We start from the raw sequence: 26,283 nt of genomic DNA, 5'->3' as shown, positions 1-26,283 counted from the left end.
AGTCACTCCAGGCAGGGCCTCTGTATGTGATTGTGAAGGTTGTTCACAGCAACAGGACTTCAGGCTATAAGAGGGACTGTCCCCTTGACAAGCTGTGCCCCCAGCACTGAGCTGTGTCTGCTAGAGGAAGGGATGCCATTTCTAATCCACACACAGCCATATGGGCTGGTGTGGCCGTGCCTGGAGTGGGGGGGCACAGGGACTCTATTTCTGTGCAAAATCCCTCCCCCAAAAAACCCCATTCTGGCCACAGCCCTCCCCAGTTCAGTTAATTAGGACTCTGTTCTTCTAGTTGCTCAGGCCATAATCCCTGGAGTCATCTATGATTTCTCCTTTTAATCTCATAGCTTACATTTTATCTATCTGGCTTTACCTTCAAAGCATCTCCAAAACCTAAACGCTTTTCATCAGCAACATTTAAGCCACCATCGCCTCTCCTCTGGATCCTTGAAAGAGCTTCCTAACTGGTCTTTCACCTCCGCCCCCTCTAGTCAGTCCATCCACAACACGGAGGCCACTGTGATCCTTTTAAACCCACACTCCTCTGTGTAAACCCTTCCAGTGGCTTCACAGCTCTTCAGATAAAAGCCCAAGTCTTGAGCACTCGGTTTGTGTCTATCTCCCCTAACTAAGATCCAAGGTCTAAGAGGGCAGGAGTTTTCATCTGTTTCGTTCATTCCTCTAATCCCAGTGTCTACAACAGTGCCTGGCACAGAGCAGACATTCAGTAGATCATTCTACAGTGAGTGAGTGGTTTTTTGCCATGGTCCCCAGGGCTGCAGCGTGTTCAGATCAGTCCATTCCAGATCCCAGCCCCTCTGGAGAGGGGTGCTGTTGGGATCCATTGCTCACAGACCTGGAAAAACATCTACTCCTGGTCCAAACCTCCCCTAATGTGCTTACTTCTGCCTGCCCCCTGCAAGTCATCTCCTCCCCCTCCTCTTCAAGAGCAAATGTCACCAATCCCCCAGTACGTCAGGGCTTTAAGGAACAAAAGCACTCCTGATTTGGACCTACACTAAAGGCCTTGCAGCAGTGCAATAGAAAGGCTTGGGGAAAGACCGGGGGAAATGGAAAAACAGTTACAGGAGTGAAAACAAGGGAAGAATTAATCACTCCATCAGTTATGCTGTGGCACCCCTTAACACTGGCTTGCACTCACTGGTCCCCATGTCACCCTCCTCCAGCGTGAGTGAGCCCCTCATGGCAGAGACTACTCACACATCAGAGCAGGCATCTGTGGCCCAGAGACGAACACAATGCCAACAACCCCCCCCCACCCCAAACCCTGCAACTGGCAGAGGAGCAGAGGGAAGCGGAGAGCCTGGGAGGCTGCAGCATCTCTCCCCCGGACACACTGGCTCTCTGCCTTCCACACACAACGCCAGGACAGCCCCTACCTCATCAGCTCTCTCAGCTGGGTCACATCACCATGACCCTTCCTGAGAGCCACTCAGCTACCCCTGTGCCTGTCAGAGCCAGGGGCCTGGGGAGTGAGTATCATGGTGCTATGGGTTTTCAAGTCCATTCAGGGTGGATAAGACGGGGTCAGACAGGGTTTGTTACAGGGGCAGCAAGGGAACTTACCCCAGCTGTAGGCGCTGATGAGGAGACTGGGTTTAGCTGAAAGAGGAGAGGCTAGGCACGTAAGCAACGTGTGGTTGCAGCCCCAGGTAGACTGAGCCCAGCAACAGGGAATCCCAGAAGAGGCCTGGGAAGCACCAGGGTGGCTGCCAGAGACCTGCGGGGCTGCAGGCAAGAAGCAGGGCTCAGTACAGACGACCAACATGTCCCAGTTTGCCTGGGATTTTCTTGGCTTTAGTACTGGAAGTCCCATGTCTCAGGAAACCCCATTAGTCCCAGGCAAACCAGGACCAGAAACAGGGAGCACTGCCACACCCCAGCGTGCAGAAGGGACACTGCGGAGACACAGAACGGTGACGCCAGAAGAGTGACCCAGACAGGAAAGCCCAGTTGTAAAACACAGGACGGATGAGAGAAATTGAGCTCAGAAAGGGGTGAGATTAAGTCCCCTCAAGGAGGTTAAAAGGTATTCCATTTTTAAAAGTGTCTGCAGACAAGTGAAACCAGGCAGATACAGGTTAGATGAAAGTAGGCAGATTTAAGATAGGACTTATTGCCCTCAAGTAGCTGGAGCATCTTCCAAAGATAACTACCTGTGCAGTGCTTCTCCAGCTTAACTGACCACAGGACGCTCCCTGCCCATGGCATAACTAACACAAGCAACCCACAGGGCACTAGCAAAACACAAAACTGAGCTGGAGAGACCCTGCTCTAAGGCAACTTTTTCAGAAAGCTGCCTTATCTGGAAAGAGAAGTTCACACAGAGTCTGATTACATGGGTTAATAATTGTCCGGCCCGGAGAGGCAGGTCGAAGGGCAAAGTCGCCATTCAAGACAGGTCAGCGGAAGTTGAGCCCTGCTGTCTCCAATACGGTGCTGGGTCTGGAGTCATCCATTTTTCAGAGGTTAATGTACTGAGGCTTAGGACTGTTAACGCTGTAACAAGTGCCCCAGCTGGAAGTCAGCTTATCCAATAACCCTTTCCCCAGAGAAGGGAGGGGCCCATCTAACCCCGGGAGTGAAGAGGTGAAGAGAAGCCGGCACTAAACACTGAGCAGGTGCATGATAGGTAGAGCGCCCCCTATGGTGCTCTACGGCTTCCACGTTTACCTTGACCATGGCTGGAGAAAAGCATCTGGATTTGATCTGATAGGGAGCAGGGAAGTACAGAAGGGTCTGGAACCACACTGAGCCTTGACAGGCCTGGCACCAGCAAAGCAGGCTCACTGTGGGGAACCTTGTGGAGGACTGCTGGGGCCCCTGGGGGAAGCTGGGTGGCCGTCTTCTTCAAGCGCAGTGTGCCCTCCCATGGACAAGTCACTGTTAGTAGAGCCCTTGAGTGAGTCTTCAAGGGCTCATGTTTAAGTTCAAATCCCAGGGCTACCCATTGTGAGGGTAATCAATTTCCTTCCCTGAGCCTCAGTTTCTCAACCTGTAAACTGGGAGAAATGGCAATTATCACTGCCTTTTAGGTTGTTAGGATTAAATGAATGATATAAGTAAAACATCTGGCACATGGAAAGTACTTAATAAAGGAGAGGAGCAGAGATGGCTGTCTCCTGGAGCCTTTTCTACTGCCTATTAGCAAAGGTCTAATTATTCAGTTTTAGGAGGGGAATGGAGAGGAGGAGGAGCTGCAGGCAGCTGTGAGCATGAGAGGGCATCCTAGGGGAGGCGTGCGGGGGAAACGAGGCCAGAAGTTGGGGGGTGTGGTGGTCAGAGCATGGACCACCAGGAGGACCCTGAAATGGAGGAAGGAGCTGAAGGGAGGACCCCGGGCAAGCTCAGGCTGGCTGTGAGACCTGCGTCCTGCTTCAGATGTCATCATCGTCTTAGTCCTTCATCAGGACGTCATTTTCACAAACATCCCTGAAAACACTGTCTCCACAGTATACATTATCTCCCCCAAACAACATTCTCGGCAAATAAGCAGACAGACATATCACCAATGCCAGGCATTTCCTCCCTCCCCAGTTTACATTTCAGGACAATGTGTTTATTACTGTTGCCTCACAAGGGCCACCCTATAGACCTCTGAAAATAGGAAACAGCCTGATAGAGGGGGCTGGAGGGCCTGACTGGCCCGCGTCCTGTCTCCCACAGGGCTAGGCCCAGCTGGATACCCCAGGAGAAGCCCACTTCCTCCCCCTCCATCCTCTCCCTCAACAAAACCATCCAAGAAAGAAACATGTTCCTGTCCTAAGTGAAGACAGACCTTTGTCCTGCCTGTATGAGGGTGAAAGGGAAGGTGCACCACGCCTGGACACTTTTAACTCTCCAGCTTTCCTTGCAAATTTCCACACAGGCCCCCAAACGTGACTCTGTTCAACACGTTTATGTTCGCAATGTGGGTATTTTATTTTGTGTTATGTCATTTTATTTCATTTTTCTTAAAACCCTACAGGGTACAAACAAATCTGAACACGCCATGACTTAAAACCCCTTAGAGCATCACTATTTGTTATAAATACTTGACTAAAATAAAGCTACCCTCAGTTCAGCAGGCCTGGCATATCATTCAGGCTAGTTCAAAATGAGGATTAGAATAGAGCCCAACTTCAGCCAACTAAAAACTAAAGTAAATTGCACTACCTAGCAGAACCACATATTTTCATTCATTCGCTTATTTAGCCGTCTATTCATTTAATAATTCAATGATAAATGTATCAAGTACATCGTATGGTATTGTATTGAGTACTTTCAAGGTGCCAAGTATTGTCCTAGTGCTGTGGGAAATGCAAGGATGCGTTAGAATCATCCCCTCCTGGAGAAGCTTACAGTCTAGAAGGGGCAGTGGAGAACAGGGACCAGGCTTCATGAAAGTATTATTCATTTGGAGCCCAAGACAGTAGCAGAAGATGTGAGGCAGGGAGAATGGCGGGGAGGGTAGCTGGGCTGGCCTAACACTCACATATACACAGAACCCTGGTTGCCATGAATTTTGCTATTAAATTTTACCCCAAATTTTTAAATGTCACTGAAGCATTTTAAGCAGAGGAGTTCCATGGTGACATGTTGCCATCAGACTGTAAGTGGCCCCTCAGTTGTATATCCCCAGCCATCAGTATGTGCCACATAAAAGAAGCTCAATACAGTAAGTCCCGTACATATGAACCTTCAAGTTGCCAACTTTCAAAGATGCGAACACGCGTTCACATGTCCAATCACGTAAGTTAGTTCACGTGTCTGGAGTACATTGTCACGTGCATGCATCCTCTACAAGAGGTTGTGCTTTTATGTTCTTTACAGTACTGTATAGAGTACAGTAATACAGCATCTTTATTTCAAGCCCAGGATGTCCAGAAGCAAGAGGGTAGACAGAATTGAATCCAGTGAGGAACCAGAACCTGTGCCATCAATGTCAGGAGTGAGTGATATTGTACTTTTCAAGTACAGTACTATAAGATTAAAAATGTTTTATTTTTGTTTGTTTTTTATGTATTATGTGTGTGAAAAGTATTATAAACCTATTACAGTACAGTACCATATAGCCGATTGTGTTAGTTGGGCACCTAGGCTAACTTTGTTGGACTCATGAACAAATTGGACTTAATGAACGCACTCTCGAAATGGAACTCATTCGTATGTAGGGGACTTACTGTAACTATTTGTTGAAGAATGAATCAGTGCATGAAGATGTTCAAGAACAGCAGAAGAGATAGAATCTCTAGAGATGAGAGGAATTAGGACCTTGTGAAGTTTGGGAAGTGATTGGAACACCCACAATGAGAATCTAAGAGATAATAAGCAAACATTGGTTGAAATGACTGCCAGGCTACTTAACATCATGAGCCATCAAGGAAATGCAAATAAAAACCATAATAAGATACCACTTCACATATACTAGGATGGCTACAATCAAACAGACAGATAATAACAAGTGTTGGCAAGGATATGGAGAAATTGGGACACTCCTACACTGCTGATAGGAATGTAAAATGGTGCAACCACTTCAGAAAACAGTTTGGCAGTTCCTCAGAAAGTTAAACAGAGACCTAACATAAGACCAAGCAATTCCACTCCTAGGTACATACACAAGGGAAATGAAAACTGTAGCCATTCACAGATGTGTGCACAAATGCTCATAGCATCATTATTCGCAGTAGCCAAAAACTGAAACAACTCAAACGGCCACCAACTGATAAATGAATAAACAAAATGTGGTGTAGTCATGCAATGGAATACTATTTGGCCATAAAAAGAAATGAAGTGCTAATAGATGCTACAACATGGATGAATCTTGGAAATATTATGCTGATTTAAAAAACCTCTTCTCAAAAGACCACATATCGTATGGTCCCGTTTACATGAAATGTCCAGAATAGGCAGATCCAAAGAAAAAAAAAGGTATATCCACTATGGAAAACAGTATGGAGGTTCCTCAAAAAAAATTTTAAAAGAACTACCATATGATCCAGCAATACCACTTCTGGGTATTTATCCAAAGAAAATGAAAACACTAACTTGAAAAGATAAATGCATCCCCATGTTCATAGCAGTATTATTTACAATAGCCAAGACATGGAAACAACCTAAGTGTCTATCATCCGATGAATAAAGAAGATGTGACATACATATATATGTGTGTGTGTGTGTGTATATATGTATATACACACACACACACACACACACACACACAACGGAATATTATTCAGCCACAAGAATAAAATCTTGCCATTTGCAAAACATGGATGAACCTTGAGAGCATTATGTTAAGTGAAATAAGTCAGGCAGAGAAGGACAAATTATCTTACTCATATGTGAAAGCTAATAAAACAAAACCCAAGCTCACAGATACAGAGAACAGTTGGATGATTGCCAGAGGAAAAGGTCGGGGGGATGGGCAAAATGGGTGAAGGGGGTCAAAAGATACAAACCTTCCAGTTATAAAAGTCAGGTGGAGGCTTCCCTGGTGAAACAGTGGTTAAGAATCCACCTGCCAGGGCTTCCCTGGTGGCGCAGTGGTTGAGGATCTGCCTGCCAATGCAGGGGACACGGGTTCGAGCCCCGGTCTGGGAAGATCCCACTTGCCACGGAGCAACTAGGCCCGTGAGCCACAACTAGTGAGCCTGCGCGTCTGGAGCCTGTGCTCCGCAACAAGAGAGGCCGCGATAGTGAGAGGCCCGTGCACCACGATAAAGAGTGGCCCCCGCTTGCCGCAACTAGAGAAAGCCCACGCACAGAAACGAAGACCCAACACAGCCATAAATAAATAAATAAATAAATAAACTCCAATCTCTTTAAAAAGAATCCACCTGCCAACGCAGGAGACACGGGTTCGATTCCTGGTCCGGGTAGATCCCACATGCTGCGGAGCAACTAAGCCTGTGTGCCACAACTACTGAATTTGCGCTCTAGAGCCCGCGAGCCACAACTACTGAGTTTGTGCTCTAGAGCCCACGAGCCACAACTACTGAAGCCCAGGCGCCTAGAGCCCGTGCTCCGCAGCAAGAGAAGCCACTGCAATGAGAAGTCCGTGCACCACAATGAAGAGTAGCCCCCGCTCGCCGCAACTAGAGGAAGCCTGCGCAGCAATACTAAAAACCATTGAATTGTACACTTTAAAGGGGTAAGTTATATGGTATGTGAGTCATATCTCAATAAAGCTGTTACCAAAAAGGACACACTGACACACATATTTGTGGATAAAACTGTTACACACACACACACACTGATGGCCAGGCCATGGGGAGGCCCAGTGGGGGAGTATGGTGACTCTGTAGCAGAGACAAGCAGTCTAATTCTCAAGCTTTCTCTGAGCAGCCCAGGTGGCCGGGGGAGAAAGCAGGTGAAAAGACAGAGCCGATAACAACTAAGGAGAGCGAATAGTTGCTGAGAGCAACCATGAACCAAGCCCTATAGAGAGGCTTACCCACATTATCTCACCACGTGTACATGTACATATATGCACATACATAATTATATATCACATCCTTCCCAGGGAGGTAGGTGCTCTCATAAACCCTAGCTTACAGATAAGGAAATGAGTTCCAGAAAGATGAAATAACTTACCCACAGTATCACAAGCTGTAAGGAAGGTGTGGAGACACAGCCCGGGGAAGCCTGCCCCTGAGCACAGGCACTTAATTCCTGATCAATGCCGCCTTCCCCAAGGGTAGATGGAGGTCAAGGAGACTGGGATGGTAGCGCACTGGGAGGGCCCAGGTGCCTGTGGTCTCAAGGAGCATGAAGAACTGGTTCTGTGAGTATGCCAGTGGCGTGCAGAGCTGCAGCACAAACTAAGGAATTCGTGGTCACCACTCTTAGTTCTTGGTGATAAGATAATTTAAAGCTTGGTACATTCCAAGGTGCGGTGTAAGCAGGGCTGATCATGGGGGGTTGGTCGTGGGGCTTTGACAGTGACGATAGGTTGCTGATCATCCCAGATGGAGAAATAACTGACGTCGTCCAAATCTCAAAATTCTATGAATTTCAGAGGGATGTATGTGCCAAGGACATATCCTTGGGGGAAAGTTAAGGGAAATTCTATCACTTACCAACCAAATGTGGAAACAAAACATGCAAGAACCAGGACCCTGGAGGACACAATGACTTCTGTCAGAGCTTCCTAAACTTTCCATCACCAGGGGCATCTTGCCGTAACATTCTCTAAGAATAGCACATTTGGAAAAACTTCGTCTATCCCGTTACATCTTAATGAATAATTAACTTTTCAACATTTTCATAAGTCAGAGAGACTTACAATTAATTGCCAGTTAGAGCTTCTGATAGTTGAGAACACCAACCTTGCCTGGCTGGGCTGCTAGAAGCCTCGAGCCAAGAAACACTGATTTCATTGGCCAAGACATCAGTACTGGGGAAGCTGTAGACTTCCTTTCCGTCAAGCTTTCCAGAGGAGTGGAATGGCCTTCAGGTCCCCTGAGAACTTCTGCAGGCCCCTAAGGGTACACAAGTCTTCTGTCAGGAACACTGTCTTCACCTTGTCTCCTGTGGTTAGGGCTGGCTTGTCACAGGCAGAGTAGAGAAGGGACAGCTGTGGATTTTACCAGGGTTTGGGACCCTGAAAAACAAGGTGCTGTTTAACACTAAATGGAAGCTAAGGCATCGAGGTTGCACAAACACCTCTCCCCAACTTTCTAGAGTGATGCCAAGCCTGAGTGATTTTGTTCTTTTCAATAAAGGCAATGTGTTGGGTCTAGAGTCTAGACTGGTGATGTCCAATAGAAATATAACGTGAGCCATCTTAGTAATTTTTAATTTTTCTAAGAGTCACATTTTTAAAAAGTAAAAGGAAGAAGGTGAAATTCATTTTAATAATATATTTTATTGAAGCCAACATACCCCCAATATTATCCATTTCAACATCAATATTAATATTACCATTAATAAGAATAAAACAGTAATGAGAAATTTTGTATTATGGGGATACTAAGTCTTCAAAATCCAGTGTGCATTTTACACTCAGAGCATATTTCAAGCTCTCAGACTAGCTACACTTCAAGCTCTCAATAGCCCCATGGGGCTAGTGGCTATACAGCTAATAAAAGAAGGAGCTTGAATTGGGATGCCTTCCTCAAACCCCAAGTCAGTGCCATTTCTGCTGCTTAAGCCCTGTGTTTGTTCCAACACAAGTAAATGACTTCTCTGCAGACAGCCCTACAGCTTCCCCAGTCCAGCCACCCATGAAGGGCATGGCTGCCTGCTGATGCTTGGGGTCTGCAGGGACATCCCAGGACCAGCAGGCTGCTTGGGGCAGACAGGATCCAGGGCCCTAAACGCCATTCATTAGATGACCCCTTTCAAGCTCCTAAAAGAGCATGTATTTCCCACTGGGGCCTCCCATCTGACTTTCCAGAACTTGGCACTCAAATTGGGTTTATCTCATCCCCTCCCAAGCGCTCCCCTCAGGTGCAGACTGAGTGGCTATTTCCTCGCCTGTGAACTGGGAATCAGACAAACAAAGCAGACACAGGCAGGGGAGCATATAGAAGCAAAGGAGAGAAAGAACTTGCAGGGTTCCCTGTGGTGCCCCAGTCCCCGCTTCAAGTTCCCTGCCCTTTGGCTCTGTGAGACATCCCTCCTACCCCAAAACAAGTTCTCCTTGCCACTTACAGTAATCCCCGTGGGATTACCCCAGCCCATATGCTCCTGCATTTTGTAGATTATTGGATCAACTGTACAAACAAACTCTAAAGAAAATCAAAGTCCAGAGGCAAATAAGTACAAAGAATTTATCTTGAGAGGAAAAAACTGGGATTGGCTTCAGATAGAATCGGGTTCAGATAATGATTTTGCAACTACTTGCTGTTGACTTCATTTCAAAGAATTTAAAGTTACACATATCCATGGTTTTGAAAGTCCAGTGGTTCTACAAGCTTTTTAATGAAAATGAGCATTCTCCTGCTCCATCTTCTACACCCTGATTCCCACTCTCTAGACACAACAGGACACTTACATGGCTATATCTAGATTGTGTTTAGATTTTAGATCTTATCTATTGGTTTTCCAAATGGAAAGAGGTTTTGGTCTCTTAAATCTCCCCTCCCACTTCCCCTCCTCCATTCTCCAAATAGAGCCATATTATAATTTTGGTTAGATCAATATTCAGTGCTTACACCCTATGGCCATGTGATTATTAGACCATAAAGTACACTATATACAGTAATACCTTCTTTCTTAGACAACTTGGTGTTTTTCCTGGAGTTAACAATTGTCACTTTTTCTTCATTTAACTTTTTATGTACTTATTATTAATTCATCACTAACTTTCCTTCAAAAGTAGTAGTCTCTCAGTACGATAAAATTCATTTGGTCCGGTATCAATGGCATCTTTTTCTGGAGACAGCTCCCACCCGACTTCCTGGAAGAGCCCTCCACACTCCTGCACTTGCCTGGACTGGTGGTTCTCCAGACCAGTCCCACAGCGCCACCCTGGGTCTCCTCTTAACCTTCGTCCTGGGGGATTCTCCAGGTATGTTTCCTGGGATGGATGACCAGCTTACTGTAAGTCTTCCTCTTCCTAGGATAATCTTCCAATTTTGGAAACACTCAAGGGTAAAAAGGAATTAAAATTTTCAAGATTTGGCATTTTTTTTTTTTAGATTGTTTATTTGAGATTTTTCTTGTTTTCTGAGGTAGGCTTGTATTGCTATAAACTTCTCTCTTAGAACTGCTTTTGCTGGATCCCATAGGTTTTGGATCGTCATGTTTTTGTTGTCATTTGTCTCTAGGTATTTTTTGATTTCCTCTTTGATTTCTTCAGTGATCTCTTGGTTATTTAGTAATGTATTGTTTAGCCTCCATGTGTTTGTGTTTTTTATGTTTTTTTTCCCTGTAATTGATTTCTAATCTCATAGCGTTGTGGTCAGAAAAGATGCTTGATATGATTTCAATTTTCTTAAATTTACTGAGGCTTGATTTGTGACCCAAGATGTGATCTATCCTGGAGAATGTTCCGTGTGCACTTGAGAAGAAAGTGTAATCTGCTGTTTTTGGATGGAATGTCCTATAAATATCAATTAAATCTATCTGGTCTATTGTGTCATTTAAAGCTTCTGTTTCCTTATTAATTTTCTGTTTGGATGATCTGTCCATTGGTGTAAGTGAGGTGTTAAAGTCCCCCACTATGACTGTGTTACTGTCAATTTCCTCTTTTATAACTGTTAGCAGTTGCCTTATGTATTGAGGTGCTCCTATGTTGAGTGCATATATAGTTATAATTGTTATATCTTCTTCTTGGATTGATCCCTTGATCATTATGTAGTGTTCTTCCTTGTCTCTTGTAACATTCTTTATTTTAAAGTCTATTTTATCTGATATGAGTATTGCTACTCCAGCTTACTTTTGATTTCCATTTGCATGGAATATCTTTTTCCATCCCCTCACTTTCAGTCTGTTTGTGTCCCTAGGTCTGAAGTAGGTCTCTTGTAGACAGCATATAGATGGGTCTTATTTTTGTATCCATTCAGTGAGCCTGTGTCTTTTGGCTGGAGCATTTAATCCATTCACGTTTAAGGCAATTATCGATATGTATGTTCCTATTACCATTTTCTTAAATTGTTATGGGTTTGTTTTTGTAGGTCCTTTTCTTCTCTTGTGTTTCCCACTTAGAGAAGTTCCTTTAGCATTTGTTGTAGAGCTGGTTTGGTGGTGCTGAATTCTCTTACCTTTTGCTTGTCTGTAAAGCTTTTCATTTCTCCGTCGAATGTGAATGAGATCCTTGCTGGGTAGAGTAATCTTGGCTGTAGGTTCTTCCCTTTCATCACTTTAAATACAACAGGCCACTCCCTTCTGGCTTGTAGAGTTTCTGCTGAGAAATAAGCTGTTAACCTTATGGGAGTTCCCTTGTACGTTATTTGTTGTTTTTCCCTTGCTGCTTTCAATAATTTTTCTTTGTCTTTAATTTTTGTCATTTGATTACTATGTGTCTCGGCGTGTTTCTCCTTGGATTTATTCTGTATGGGACTCTCTGCGCTTCCTGGACTTGGGTGGCTATTTCCTTTCCCATGTTAGGGAAGTTTTCGACTATAATCTTTTCAAATATTTTCTCCGGTCCTTTCTCTCTCTCTTCTCCTTCTGGGACCCCTATAACGCGAATGTTGTTGTGTTCAATGTTGTCCCAGAGGTCTCTTAGGCTGTCTTCATTTCTTTTCATTCTTTTTTGTTTATTCTGTTCCGTGGCAGTGAATTCCACCATTCTGTCTTCCAGGTCACTTATCTGTTCTTCTGCCTCAGTTATTCTGCTAATGATTCCTTCTAGTGTATTTTTCATTTCAGTTATTGTATTGTTCATCTCTGTTTGTTCTTTAATTTTTCTAGGTCTTTGTTAAATATCTCTTGCATCTTCTCGATCTTTGCCTCCATTCTTTTTCCAAGGTCCTGAATCATCTTCACTATCATTATTCTGAATTCTTTTTCTGGAAGGTTGCCTATCTCCACTTCATTTAGTTGTTTTTCTGGGGTTTTATCTTGTTCCTTCATCTGGTACATAGCCCTCTGCCTTTTCATCTTGTCTATCTTTCTGTGAATGTGGTTTTTGTTCCACAGGCTGCAGGATTGTAGTTCTTCTTGCTTCTGCTGTCTGCCCTCTGAGGATTTGGCATTTCTGAAGTTGTCTTGGTGTTCTGGATATGTACAGAATTCTAGGTATGGAGAAGTAATTCTCTCTCCAAATTTTGAAGGCATTACTCCATATTTTCTAGTTTATATTTTCTTTTTCTTAAGAAGTCTGACACTATTCTCATTCCTAATATCCCCTTCCAACCCCCTGGAAGATTATAGGGTCTCCTCTTTGCCCCTAGCGGTCTGAAATTTCACGATTACATGCCTTGTGTGGATCTATATTCATGCATTGTGCTTGGTGCTCTGTGGAGCTTTTCTGTCTATACATTCGTGTCTTTCAGATATGGGGAAATTTCTCAAATTATGTCTTTGACACTTTTCTCCCCTCTATAATCTCTGTTCCATCTCTATGGAACTCCTATTATTCAGATGTTAGACTGTCTGGAAGGATCCTATAATTTTATTATGTCTATTTTCCATCTCATGTATGTTGTTATTTTTCTACTTTCTGGGTGATTTCCTTAACTTCATCTTCTCTTTTTCTTTCTGCTCTTAAACTTTGAAGTCCAAGGATTATTTCTGTTTTCTGAATGTCCCCTTATTACAAACTCCTGTGCTTGAGTATGTATTCTCTGGGGATCAACCGATCACAGGACCTTGGTGTTGTTGCCCAAGGGTTGTTTTCTTATGCTAGCTAGACTGCCTGTCTCATCCCAAGTTCCTGTTGTTTTGATGGGGCACTTCCAGTGGGGACTCTCAACCCTCAGCATCTTTAAGTTCTATGTCCTAAGCTGCTCATCTTCCCCAGAAAGGAATCCTACATCCTCCTGCCTGGAAGATATCAACCTGGCTGCCAGTGGTCTTGGAGCAGGGTGGTGGAGGGGCCGGTGGTCTCACCATTCAGCATATAGATTGTAGCTCAATCCCCAGTGTAGCACAGTGTCCTCTCCTCAGCTGTGCAACTGCCCAAAGCCAGCAGCTCCAGGGAACCAATGTCTAGTCTTCTGCTAGGATGAAAGAGGATCTGTGCAAATCTTTGACAAATCCTATATTTAGCCCCATCTGTACCATTTTCAGAGGATTCTTCATACTTCAAGCTTCTTTCACTGTCTGCTACAATATACCATTCTCTGGTCTGTTAAATTGACACATGTCCATCTCTTTCCAGCTTTCCAGATTTTATTGCTATTGTTTACTGTCCTCTTCTATTGCTGCTGTTTTACAGCCATTAAAAAAATCTCTTGAATGTGATGTTTTAGCAGAATTTCAGGAAGGAGTAGTGGTAAACTAGTGTGTTCAACCTGCCACGTTTAACCAGAAGTCTCACTGTGTCACCTGGGTGAGCTACTTCCTGCTTCTAGGCCTCTTCTTCCTCATCTGCTGCCAGTAATACATACCTCACGGAGCTGTTTTAAAAACAAAATAAGGTAATGTTTGTAAAGCACGATGTATGGTTTCTGGTACATAATATGTACTCAGTGCATAGAGTTTACTCTTTTCAGTTACCAGATCCACCCTGAGAAAATGGCATGCAACACAGCAAAACAAATATTCAGGTTAGGTCAAGTACAACTTCCTAAATTCATAAAAATTAGATCCTGGAAGTAATTATTTGTCAAACATGTCATCTTTCCACACTCATAATATAAGAATATGGTAGACAGTCACATCCTGGATCATTTTAGATATAGTCGGAAACAGAACTGGATGAAAGGACCTCCAAAATTATAAGAGATCATCTCTGATGAATAAATATCACAGGGAAATAGGGCAATGGTAATATGGCAGCCCACTGTTCCTGGGAATTTGAATTGCTTTATTTCCAGGCTGGTAGCTCGCTGGAATATTAGAACTCTCTGAGTGATGTAATGCTAGGATAGGAAACATATAGATGGACTGCACTAGTAAGTGGTGTTAGGGTAGTATTGCAAATGTGTATTTGCATTCAAGCCAGAAAATAAATTTGAACTTAAACAAGGAACACCCAGCCTTTAGATTAACCACAGGGCCTTCAGGAACTAGGATTCTAGACTGCTCAGCCTTTGGAAACACACAGCTCTCATAGGAGTTGTTTGAAGGGGGTTCATCCATAGAATCCGATATCTTTTTTATCCAGGGTGAGTTGAAAAAATGAAAAGTTCATACTGAGAATACTTGGGAATATAGAAACTTTGGGGAGTGAGATAGACAGAAACATGGCCTTTCTGAGGAGTAATCATGCCTGACCATTTTCAGAGGGAATTAACATGTACATTGGTGCTGATCTTAGGGGAAAAGAGTTGTATGTAATTTATAGTTAATGAAAAAATATTTGACAAGCCTTCTGCAAAAGCTCTCCTTTTAAAGAAACCATGGCTGTGAGAATGTTCTCAGGCATGGAAAACCAGCTTATGGACAAGAAGGAAGGAGTGCTCATAAATAGGAATTGTCCTTGTGGAAGAACTGTCAACTCCAGAGGCATCCAGATCCTGGGCTTCACACCCCTCTTTTGCTTTCTTTAAAATTTTCAGTTATTACATATTCAATGTTTTGGAAAATTAAAATAACATAAGCAAATAGAAAAATTCCTTGAAATCCTGCCACCAATCTTAGCTTTTTCATCAATGATCTTTGTGTATGAGGAAAAATCTAGAAAAATTTGGCTTGAACATGGCACTACCTTCCTACAGCAATGCCAAGGTTATAACCCACGCATAGAGGGGGAGTCCTCCAGGGCCGGGTTTGAGAGGGCCTCCACAGCTACTCTATTCTCACCATTACGGACTCATTTGTACTGGACAAATATGAGGACACAGTGAGTCCCCGATGAAAGGTCAACATCTTGCTGGCCATTAACACACCTTAACAGGGATTACTGTGCTTTAATAAGGCCAACACCTTTGAAAGTAGAGCCCAAGGCCCTGAAGGAAAGGGTTTTGTTAATTACAAAGGACTGTATGAAGAAAGTGTTATTATTGGTCCAAAGCAATGGAATTCTAGGTTAAAGTGTGATAGAGCCTCTGCACTGAAGTCACTGGCCTCATAGGTTAGCAATACCAACAAAAGTCAGGTACCAGAAGGGAAAATGAGTCACGAGGGACAATTGTCTAAAGAACACATGCAATCATGACACATGAAGACCTAGTACACACCCCAACCTGTCTTGCAGAAAGATAAGAGGATCACAGCCGAGTTGAGAATTTCCTGCATGTGGAATTGTGAGCTGGGGAGCCACTGGGCCAGTTGGCTTGTGACTTGTCTGGATTTTAGAGATTGTCACGGTAACTGCAATGAAAAACGCATGAAACCCTCCTCCAAGGCTGGTGTGATTGTAAAATTACACAGCCTCTTTGGCAAACAGCTTGACAGTTCCTCAAAAGGTTAAACACAGAGATACGTTATGACCCAGGAATTCCACTCCTAGAGAGAATTCCACCCAAGAGAATTGAAAACATATGTTCAAACAAAACCTATACACTAATGTCCGTAGCAGCATTACTCATAATAGCCAAACAGAGACAACTCAAATGCCAATCAACTGATGAGTGTACAAACAAAATGTGGTATATTCACACAATGGAATAGTATCAGCCATAAAAAAGAATGAAGTACTGATACATGCTACAACTTGGACGAACCTTGAATACATCATGTTAAACTGAATCAGACACAAAAGACTACATACTGTATGCTTCCATTTATATAAAATGTCCCAAATAGGCAAATCCATAGAAATGGGAAGCTCATTAGTGGTTGCCAGGGCCGAGGAGGAGTGACTACTAATAAGTATGAGGCTTCTTTTAGGGGTAATGAAAATGTAAAATTAAAAAGGTCTTAGCCTCCCTCCCAATATATCAAATATGTATCAGCAAATAGCGTGCAAGAAAGGGTAGGGATCTAGCAGGATGGAGCAGCCTCCATGGGAGACTTTTCCACAGTGAAGCAGCCAGTGCCATTTTTCTTTAATAACTGACAATGAATATGTCTAGTCATTTTCATGATCATTGAACATACTGCATAGAAGGAACAACAGAATCAGAGGTGTGGGACCAGCTCCCAGGCTGCCCCTCTGGCTTTGGTTGGCTGTTTCAGGAAGGAAGGAGGCCAACTCCATGAGGCCCCACCCTGGCAGGTGTGTGAGCAGGCAGAGAAACCAGGAAACACTGGCGCTGATGGAAGAGATAGAACCGTACCCAGCCAGTGGCTGCTGTCACAGCGCTGAGTCCCTCTCAGCCATGTGAGGAAACAGAATGGAGAAAACCCAGCCTGATGACAGGAGCCTTTCCGCTGCATCTCTTCCCCACCAATCCTATCTTCTGCTGACAATTTTACCCCTGTAGACACAGCTTCTAGCAAAACACCTGGCATATGTGGGAGCTCACTGAATATTTGTTTAATGAATTAATAGCAGCATCACCTATGACAGCAAACAAAAAAGAAGCAACTTAAATGTCCTACAACAGACTACTGATTTGTATACATTTATGATATCTCTAGCAGGTTATATAACAGTACAAAAAGTATGATTCCAAACTTTATAAAAATAAACCTGTATATAGAGAAAAAGCCTAGGCAAATATACACAAAAATATTAAGTTATTTCTAGATAGTGAAACCAAGGGTGACTTTCCTTCTCCCTCTCCTCATCCTTCTCATTCATATTCATATTATTATCACTGACCTATCTGTATTTTTAAGGAAGCACGTTTTAACCTATCTGTATTTTTAAATAAAGAGCATAAGTTATTTGCATAAATGAAAAAGTTAATAAAAATTCCACTTGCATGCAAAAAAGGCATTTGACACAATAATTCCTGTTTTGGGATATTACTCCAAGAAAATAATGCCAAATACCAAAGAAAATAATGCCTACAAGAATTAAGTAAAATGTATTTTCTATACATGATAGAAAAATAGTGATTTTAAAAGATATTTATGATGTTCAAAACAGATGTTCAAAAATGTTCAAAAACACTAGAATAATGCTTTAACACATTATGGAATGCTATTGATAATAAGTAAATTAACTAGTATTAAAAATAGCTGGTATGTGATCTCAAGTATATAACAAAGGAGAATAAATATCATAAGCAGACTAGACTATAAAGAACTAGAGAAAAACCTTCAGAGGGAAAATAAGGAGCCATTAGCAGAAGGCATAACTGACTCTTTGCCCTTTGTTAATTACAGTTCACTCCATGTGCCACCTTTGACCAGAACAGGGTGGATTCTTTCTCAGTGATTCACAGATTCACCGAAAACCCCGGCAGACTTATTAGACACCCGGAGGCGTGGCGGAACGCGTCTCACTCAGGACGGCAGCTGGCTACCTTCAGCCTTGTGTCTGGGTCAGGGCTGTTCTCTGCCAACACAGCGGGCCGTGCACCCCTGATTTGAGGACATCAGGTGGACCCCGCGGCCACAGCCTAACCCCTCCATTCTGGACCCCACGGTTCCCTTTCCAAGCTCTAGGTCACCTCATCCTCAGAAACTTTGTGGAAGTGACCTTGAACGTTATCACATACACTCCGCTCTTCAGGGAGGGACTAGCTGAGGAGAGTTCTGAGGGCCTGGTGGAGAGTGTTTGGGGTGGGGACAACCTGGGGAAGGAACGAGATCCAAGTCACCAAGCACTCCCTTCTACAGGGCGTCCTTGCGTGTTGGAGAGCTGGGTGTCATGGCTGTTTTGTGTGGCTACTCAGTAGCTAAGGCCTGCATCGACGGCCCAGGGAAGCAGCCCCGCGCAGCCCCGGCCGGAGGACTCCAGCTTTGGCCAGTGTGCGGACTGTGGTGCTCTCTGCTGCCACCCGGTGGATCTATTGAGAAAGGTCAGGTAGGAAGTTTAATCGGGAGGGTCTCAGTGTGGTCCCCCGACCAGCAGCATCAGCATCAAATTCTTGGCTGTCCCGGAAATTCTGGGAGTGAGGGCAGCAGTCTGTGTTTTAACAAGCCCCCTCCCCCCAGTTGATTCTGATGCACACTTAAGTTTGAGAAGCACTGGCTTCGACTAAGTAGTGATTTGCACCCTGAGATGCATGAAACGGATAATAAGAGATTTTTCCAATGGGAGTAGCAAATTTTCCTTACTAATGATCAAGTGTCATAACTTCTATAAGAACAAAGTTCACCAGCCACTTTAAAAAATTATTCATCTCCCTCTCAGAAAGGACAAGGAGGCATAAAACCCAACTCCTCTGTTCTTTGTCCAAAATCTTCTGTTCATAAACATCCACTGCTTTCCTATTTCTGGGAGTGGCATTCGAAGTCCTCCAAAAATATGGTCCCAAACCTCTTTTCCAGCCTCACCTCCAATCACTCCTCCACTTCATTTATCCTAGATTCTAATGAACTGACTGATTCTCTGAATCCTGCCTGCATCCAAGTGTTCACTTTGTCCTTTCCACCAAAGACACGTCCATCTGTAAGATTAAAATCTTATTAAAAAATGCCTTAAAATATTTCACCCATTTTTAACGCCCTCTCAGATGTTATTTCCTCCATGAAGCCTTCCCTAATTAGCCCAGCCAGTAAGGATCTGTCCCATCATGAACCACCAACGCACTTCATCTATACCTCTTTTTTTAGTGCTTTAGACTCTACTGCTTTTTAGTTCTTAGTGGACATTTTTTATTCCTTTAAGTCCAGGGACTGAGCCCTACTTATCTCAACGTTGACCAGCGCACAGTAGGTGTACGGCAAATGCTCTTTGAAAGGTGCAAGTGAAAAACTTTGGTCTCTCACAAAATAGTAGCTCACAAGAAATGCTGGAATTCAAATCAGTACGATGCTAACATTGCTACATAAAGGTAACTGAGGAGTCCCAGTTGCCTAGGTGACCTGGGCTAGGCTGCGAAGACAAACCCTGCTGTTGTCCAAAGTCCTCTTTGGGACTCCACCACTGGTGGGCGGGGCCCTGGAAACCCAGCACCCACTACTCTACCACATCATAGCCAGAAGTTGCCACCAACGCCCCCTGCTGGCCACCACAGTGGTCATGCTGGGACTCACAGCAGGTAGCCCCGTGAAGCCTTCCATCCCATCAGCCTCTTAGCCCCTTACGGAGCCCACCTGAGAACCCAGGAGCCCTGAGAAAACTAAACTGCTGCAGCCACCACTAATACCTGATTGGGAACGCAGCCTCCTGCAGACCCTGAGCCTTTGGTCCAAATCTCCTGTTGCCATCTTAGGAAGACGGTGTTGACCCTGTAATTTCTCTCCTCCCGGGCCACTTGCCCAATGGTCCCCATCTTCGCTGCCCTCCCCAATAAGTTCCTATATTTATGGTTTTGACCATGTGGACTTGCTAGAGGAGAGATACCCATTGGGCCTGACACGAGCTGGGGCAGAGAGTGCCCTTGAACGAGGACCTGAAAGCCAGGGGGCAGTCAGAGAGTAAGGAATCAAGGATCCTCAGAGAAAAATGTGTAAGAAGCAGAAGATGATCGCCAAAATAGAGAAGAAGAGACAGTGAGGCCTGAGTGGGCAAATGGGAAAGGACAGTCCACGCAGTAGTCTGGGGCTGACACAACTGTGGCCTGGGGCTTGAGCATGTAGAGTCCTAGGAGTGTCCAGGCATAGGGATTCGGGTGCCTGGCTCCCTTTGGAAGGCCTAGGTCTCTTCAGACAGACCTTGGCCTCTTATATTGAAGCTCCCTCATGTATCTGACACTAGAGTCACTGAAAAAAACCCCAACTTTGTGGGCAGCCTTCTTTCAGGATCACCTCACTGACCCATGAGTCCCACATCCTGGATGCAACCCTTGGGTGAGCAGTCCAGAGGCAGGTCTCCTTTACTGTGGGGAAGGAGTCAGCCTGAGTCAGGGGTGTTCCCAGGGCTCACACTCTCCTCATCGCCTTTTATAAATACCCTCGAGTTGCTTTCATTTACTTTTCTGTGAATGTGTCCAGTGGGACACACATAAATTCTGGATGAAACACTGAAAAGCTGACTTGAAAGATATAAAATAAACGAGAAAGAGTGTTTGCCCCTGGGTAGAGAGTGGAGAGATTGGGGTTAAGGATGGAGGACTTATTTTTTACTGTTTCACTTATTTTTTACTGTTTCACTTATTTTTTACTGTTTCACTTATTTTTTACTGTTTCACTTATTTTTTACTGTTTCACATATTTTTTACTTATTTTTCACTGTTTTACTCTATTACACTGTTTTCATTTTTATCATCTGCCACTTAAAAAACAATTAATAGATAACAATTAAAAGGATAAGAATAGACAAGTCACAGAAGGACATCTTATAAAATAAACCCATTGACAATACAAAAGAAGACTAACCTGATGAAAGAAGTTATTCTATTACTCAGAAAGAGAGGTTAATTAGCAAAAGTGAGGGGTAGGGGACCCGGAGGGACGGCCACATCTGTATATTGTGGTGTCTATGCAAATTGGTAAACCCTTCTGAAAATCACTTTGGCAACATTTATAGAGACGTAAAGATTTCTTTTTCACTTGATACCCCAGTAATTTCAGTTCTGGTTATCTAACCAAAGCAAATAATTTGAATACAGAAAAAACTACAGATACAAAATATTCACTGTAGGAAGGCAAAATTTAGGATCCTAGACATCCAATAATATAGGGATGGTAATTAACTGATGCGATTCATGCAATTCGTTGTTATGCAGCATTTTTAAAGAGATAAAGGTTATCTATTATCAGAAAGCATGCTTATTCTAATGTTAAGTGACAGCAAAGCATATATAAACTCACATCAATACTGTGGGTATAGTTATGCTTAAAAAAAAGCATAGGAGGGACTTCCCTGGTGGTCTAGTGGGTAAGACTTTGTGTTCCCAATGCAGGGGGCCTGGGTTCGATCCCTGGTCAGGGAACTAGATCCCACATGCCACAACTAAGAGTTCACATGCCACAACTAAGGAGCCCACTGGCTGCAACTAAGGAGCACATGTGCCACAACTAAGGAGGCTGCCTGCTGCAACTAAGAGCCGGTGCAACCAAATAAATAAATAAATATATATTAAAAAAAAAAAGATACACGCACCCCAACGTTCAAAACAAAAAATGCATAGGGGGCTTCCCTGGTGGCGCAGTGGTTAAGAATCCTCCTGCTAATGCAGGGGACACGGGTTTGAGCCCTGGTCTGGGAAGATCCCACATGCCACGGAGCAACTAAGCCCGTGCGCCACAACTACTGAGCCTGTGCTCTAGAGCCCTTGAACCACAACTACTGAGCCTGCGTGTCACAACTACTGAAGCCTGCGTGCCTAGAGCCCATGCTCCACAACAAGAGAAGCCACCACAATGAGAAGCCCACGCACAGCAACGAAGAGTAGCCCCTGCTCACCGCAACTAGAGAAAGCCCGCACGTAGCAACGAAGACCCAATGCAGCCAAAAATAAATAAATAAAATAAAGTTATTTTTTTAAAAAGTATTAAAAAATACATAGGAAAAAGACTGGAAGGAAATGTGCTAAAATGCTCAGGATGGCTGCATTAGGCTGGCAGCGTTATTTTCCTATTTTTTGTTAATACGGTTACTCTATTTTATATGGAAAAATAAATATGTAAAGAAAGAAGGGACATCTTTCAATCCCTCTACCTGCCAAGCAGGAGCATGGGTGAGGCCTCTTGGCAAACTGAGGTATGATCCTACTGTTAGAAACTTCTGGCTAGGAAATGTATACTTAAGGAAGAACAGACACCATAAGGCATGCCTCTATTGACAAACGTTCAAAGAGCTATTCCTGGTGTGTAAGGATTCCAGCTCCTGGAATGTTGAAGTTAAAAGGAAAGTTTACCCAAACTTTAAAATTTCCATGACTTGTACCTTACTGTATCTCATGAAATAAGATCCATGTCACTAAACTCTTTTAAAATAAAATCCAAAAAGGAGAAGAAAAAAAAAAAAAAAAGGAAAGTTTACCAAATGATGTTCACATTTTGATCATCAAGGGTCCTAATAGAACATGGCTAAACAAACATGGCCACTAGCACCCAGCTGGCCCTGAATGAGGTGCACAACATCCCTCCTCACCCATGTGACCATCCAGGAGGTTGCAAGCACAAGGGCCCACAAAGGCAGCAGCCAAGGAACAATGGCAACTCCAGGCCAGAGCTGGGTGTTCCCAGGGATGACAGAGGATGCTGTGCTCTTTGTTCGCCAGGGGAGGGAGCCAGTGAGACCCTGGTCTTTGTGAGCCTGGAATTAAGACATGCGAGCACCACAGGCAACTCAAAATGCCCCTTCCCAAACAGGCAAATAACTAGGTGTTCCCTCAGATCAATACTATTCAATATTTGTTCAGCATATTTGAGGGACAAAAGGCAGCAGTATGCTGGGTAAGGAAGGGGAAAGAATACCTCTGGGGCAGCATAAGGTCTCTTCTCCACCGTGGAGGGAAGGTAAGCTCAGACCACCCAAGCCTGGACATCCCAACTCAGCCAAGCCAAGGCTCTGCCTCTATCTGGGTTCACCTTTAGAAACAGCTTAGTCTTCAAACCATTAGGCAATTATGTCCCCCTTGTGGGGTCTCATCCCTCCCCAGTGCAGCTATTAAGGTCCTGACTTCCCATACAGTATTTAAAACAATTCTCTAACAGTCTCACCTCCAGTCATTCATTTATCCTAGATGCTCATGCAACAAACTGGCTGATCCTCTGAATAGTGGTTGCCTTTGGGAAGGAGAAAAGGGAATGAGGCAGGGAATGACAGACAAAGGGGGAAACTTTTCTTTCTCTTATTTAAAAATGTGAAGCAGATATGACCAAATATGAACCACTATTAATTCTTGGTGGTGGGAACACAAATTTCTCAACAAAATAAACCAGAAGTCTTCAAATGGAAATTCTAAGACCCAGTGCCATGCTGCATTATCTTGCCTATTTCTGTCTTCCCCATATTTGATGCTCCCTAAATATCTTTGTTGCTGAGGTTGGTAGTAAAGTCACAGGGACTAACTCCACACCTGGCCTCTTAACATCTGGGAAGCAGCTCTGGACATACAGTGGCAGTCCTCCGATGTGCTGACCATGTGATGACCAGCACGGAGAGCTCGATGCTTCCTGCCTGCACGCCTCTGCCCATCACAGGGGTGGACTAACCTGGTTATACTGGGCACATCTAACCTTTCCATGGGGCCTAGACTGGAAGGCCAGGAGCATTCCGTACCTTGATTTTAGAATCCAGCAGCAATGACACAGAAAAAAAAAAAAAAAAAAAATTTTTTTTAAATTTCCATGAAGGGGAGGTGGTAGTAGAGTGAGTTGTTTCAGAAAATGACGCTGGTTTAGGAAGCCATGTGTGAACCAGGAACAATACCTGGGTCATAGGAGAGGCCGGCAGGCGAGTCGAGGGGAGGCCAGTTTTGTTTTCTAGTTCTTCATTATCTAAACGCCAGGATACATCTGCCCAGGGAGAGTGGACAGGAACACGGACTGTCTCCTTCTGGAGGTGCCAGGAGCCCCGGAGGGACCCTGTCACCCATCTTTTTCAGATCCTGTTTCCTCGCCTAGCTCTGCAGGGAGCACTGTGACTGTCTCCAAAGAACCCCATATTCACTCCCAGGGACAGGCCGGGAACGACTGGCACCTGATGAAAGGCAAGGCGGCCAATCCCAGGGATGGACCAAGCAAACCAAGGAGCTGGACTGGCAGGCTTACCAGCCTGGCCCTTTCAAAGGTAGCAGGGCATTTAACTAGAGACACCTGGTTTACCTTACTCTCCAAGTCCTTTCCAGGAAACAAGCCTGTCCTGGAAGGGCCAGAAGGCCGGAGGCAGTTGGAACGAGGTTAGCCAGGCCGGCAGCCTGCAGCTGGCGGGAGGGGGCTTGCAGAGAGGAGAGGGCGGGCCGGCTGCTTTCCCTTCTTGCAGGCCTCATAGTCCAAGTGCAAACCTGTGATCCAGAGGCCAGGCCCTGTGACCGCCGACAAACCTCCCAGCCCTCGTGCCTAACTGTCCTCAGCTGAGGGGGTCGGTGGTGGCTGTTCTAGAGGGGCAGCGAGGGGGAAGGGCCAAGGTGTGGGGACACTGACTGTAAGAGCAGCAGACGGGACTTCATCCCAGCCCCACTGTTGACTAGCCGGTGACTTAAGACAAATGACGTCTCGTTCTGTACATGTTCCCTAACATGTGAAAGGGGGTAACACTACCTACCTTGCAGGATGCAGATTAAATCAGATAAAGATCCCTGGCCCACAGGAGTCTGCCCAAGTGCAGCTGCTACCCTGTTGAGGGATTTTAGATGTTAAGAATCATTCCCACTGCCCCCAAATAAGGTCCATCCACAGGGCAAAACTTTCTGGTCTTTGTGCAGTCCCTGGGTAGGGCTCAGAAGGAATGCCCTCCGTCTGGTACATGGATGGCGAGGCGGGTACCTATCACCTCTCCCATCCGGCATACATAACCCCCACCCCAACGGACACCCCAAGTTAAGGAGGCGGGGAGTCAGCTTTCACAGCTGAGTCCTTCCACTCCTGGGCCTTGGCTGGGCAGTGGGGTCCCCTTCCTTCAAGATGACCTGCACACAGCTCTCAGGCCTGAAGCTGGCTGTGCCCCGCAGACCTTCTCCATCCCTGCACAAAGGCCGGACCCTGCCCACTCGCAGGGCTCCAGAGCCCAGGCCCACCCAGCGTAGCAGAAACACGTGCCACCTCCACAAGGCAGCCCACTGCTGTCCAGGGTTTCCAGACTCCAGCCCGACCACCCCCTACTCTTCAACGAGCTACCCTGGGGTGAGGGGTTTTATTAGTGACCACAGTCAATAGTGTCCCACTGAGGACAACTTACTGATTTCAGGTTGCAAGTGCAGTTTTGAATTTAAGACTAATACGAAAGGTGCATTACACAAGAAGATTATTACGGTCACATACCATTCTAGAGGAAGGTTCTCATCCCAAAGTCTCCTGGGGGTTGGGAAGGTCAATGTTCCCTGAGACTCACCCAAACCCAGGGACTTGCTGATGCTGCCCAAGTGCACCTTCCACACAGGGAGATGGTGGGGTGGCCCAAAGGTCACCCACCGGATCAGGCCCAGATAAGTCAGGTTAGCACGGCACCAAGGGGGCATCAATGGCAAAACGAGAGATCCAAAGATCACAGTAGCCAACGGCTCTCCATCTCTCCTACATACGCCTTCTAGATTAATCTTCATTTAACACACTTCTAATGACACTATTCTCCATCTCAGAAATAGTTAATAGGTATCCCTGGCCTAGAGAACTAAAAACGTGTTGCCCTAGCATCGAAAGTTCTTCATAATATGGCCTCCAAAATACCTATATGCTTGAAAAGACTAGAGATCTACTCAAGTTATCACAAGAAAACATTTCAAAGGATACTCACTGATCAACTGAGAGTTGTCAGAAAACAAGAAAGCTCTAAAACTCAACCACTCTTTCTATCAGTGTCTCTGCTTCTCTTTTCAGTTTCCCTTCTCTTTATTGCCCTGCTTCCTCTGGTTATTCAGTTTCCATTCCCTCACAGTCTCAGCTAGCACAGTATGACCACTCCCAATACCTTCTAAACCTTGGCAACCCTCAGCACTTCCTGGCAGTTCCAGTCTGTGGCTTCAGAAGTTAACTTTGATTTCTCTGTGCCTTTGATTAAAGCACTCAGAGTGGAGGCAGGCAGCAGGCTGTTGAGTTGCACAGACACTCACACATGAAGGGGAGAGCGGAAGGACGAAGAACCAGGAGGACTTGGGAGGCCCTAACACGGGATCA

The 26,283-nt window shown here is 44.8% G+C and overlaps 1 long non-coding RNA gene across 1 annotated transcript in view; it reads right to left on the bottom strand.

The window, feature by feature from the left end:
- The window catches only part of LOC309626840, a 36,405-nt gene that overhangs the window by 7,794 nt on the left and 2,328 nt on the right, over window positions 1-26,283 (bottom strand). The window contains exons 3-5 of the long non-coding RNA XR_014243425.1: window positions 24,716-24,786; window positions 23,882-23,967; window positions 23,170-23,235 (exon numbers count right to left, since the gene is read on the bottom strand). This is a non-coding gene — a long non-coding RNA (uncharacterized lncRNA). The remainder of the gene's footprint in view (window positions 1-23,169; window positions 23,236-23,881; window positions 23,968-24,715; window positions 24,787-26,283) is intronic.

This window comes from Balaenoptera borealis (genome assembly GCF_965194805.1).
Source record: "Balaenoptera borealis genome assembly, chromosome: 3".
In the NCBI taxonomy this organism is placed as follows: Eukaryota; Metazoa; Chordata; class Mammalia; order Artiodactyla; family Balaenopteridae; genus Balaenoptera; species Balaenoptera borealis.
This window is presented reverse-complemented; position numbering and strand designations above follow the sequence as displayed.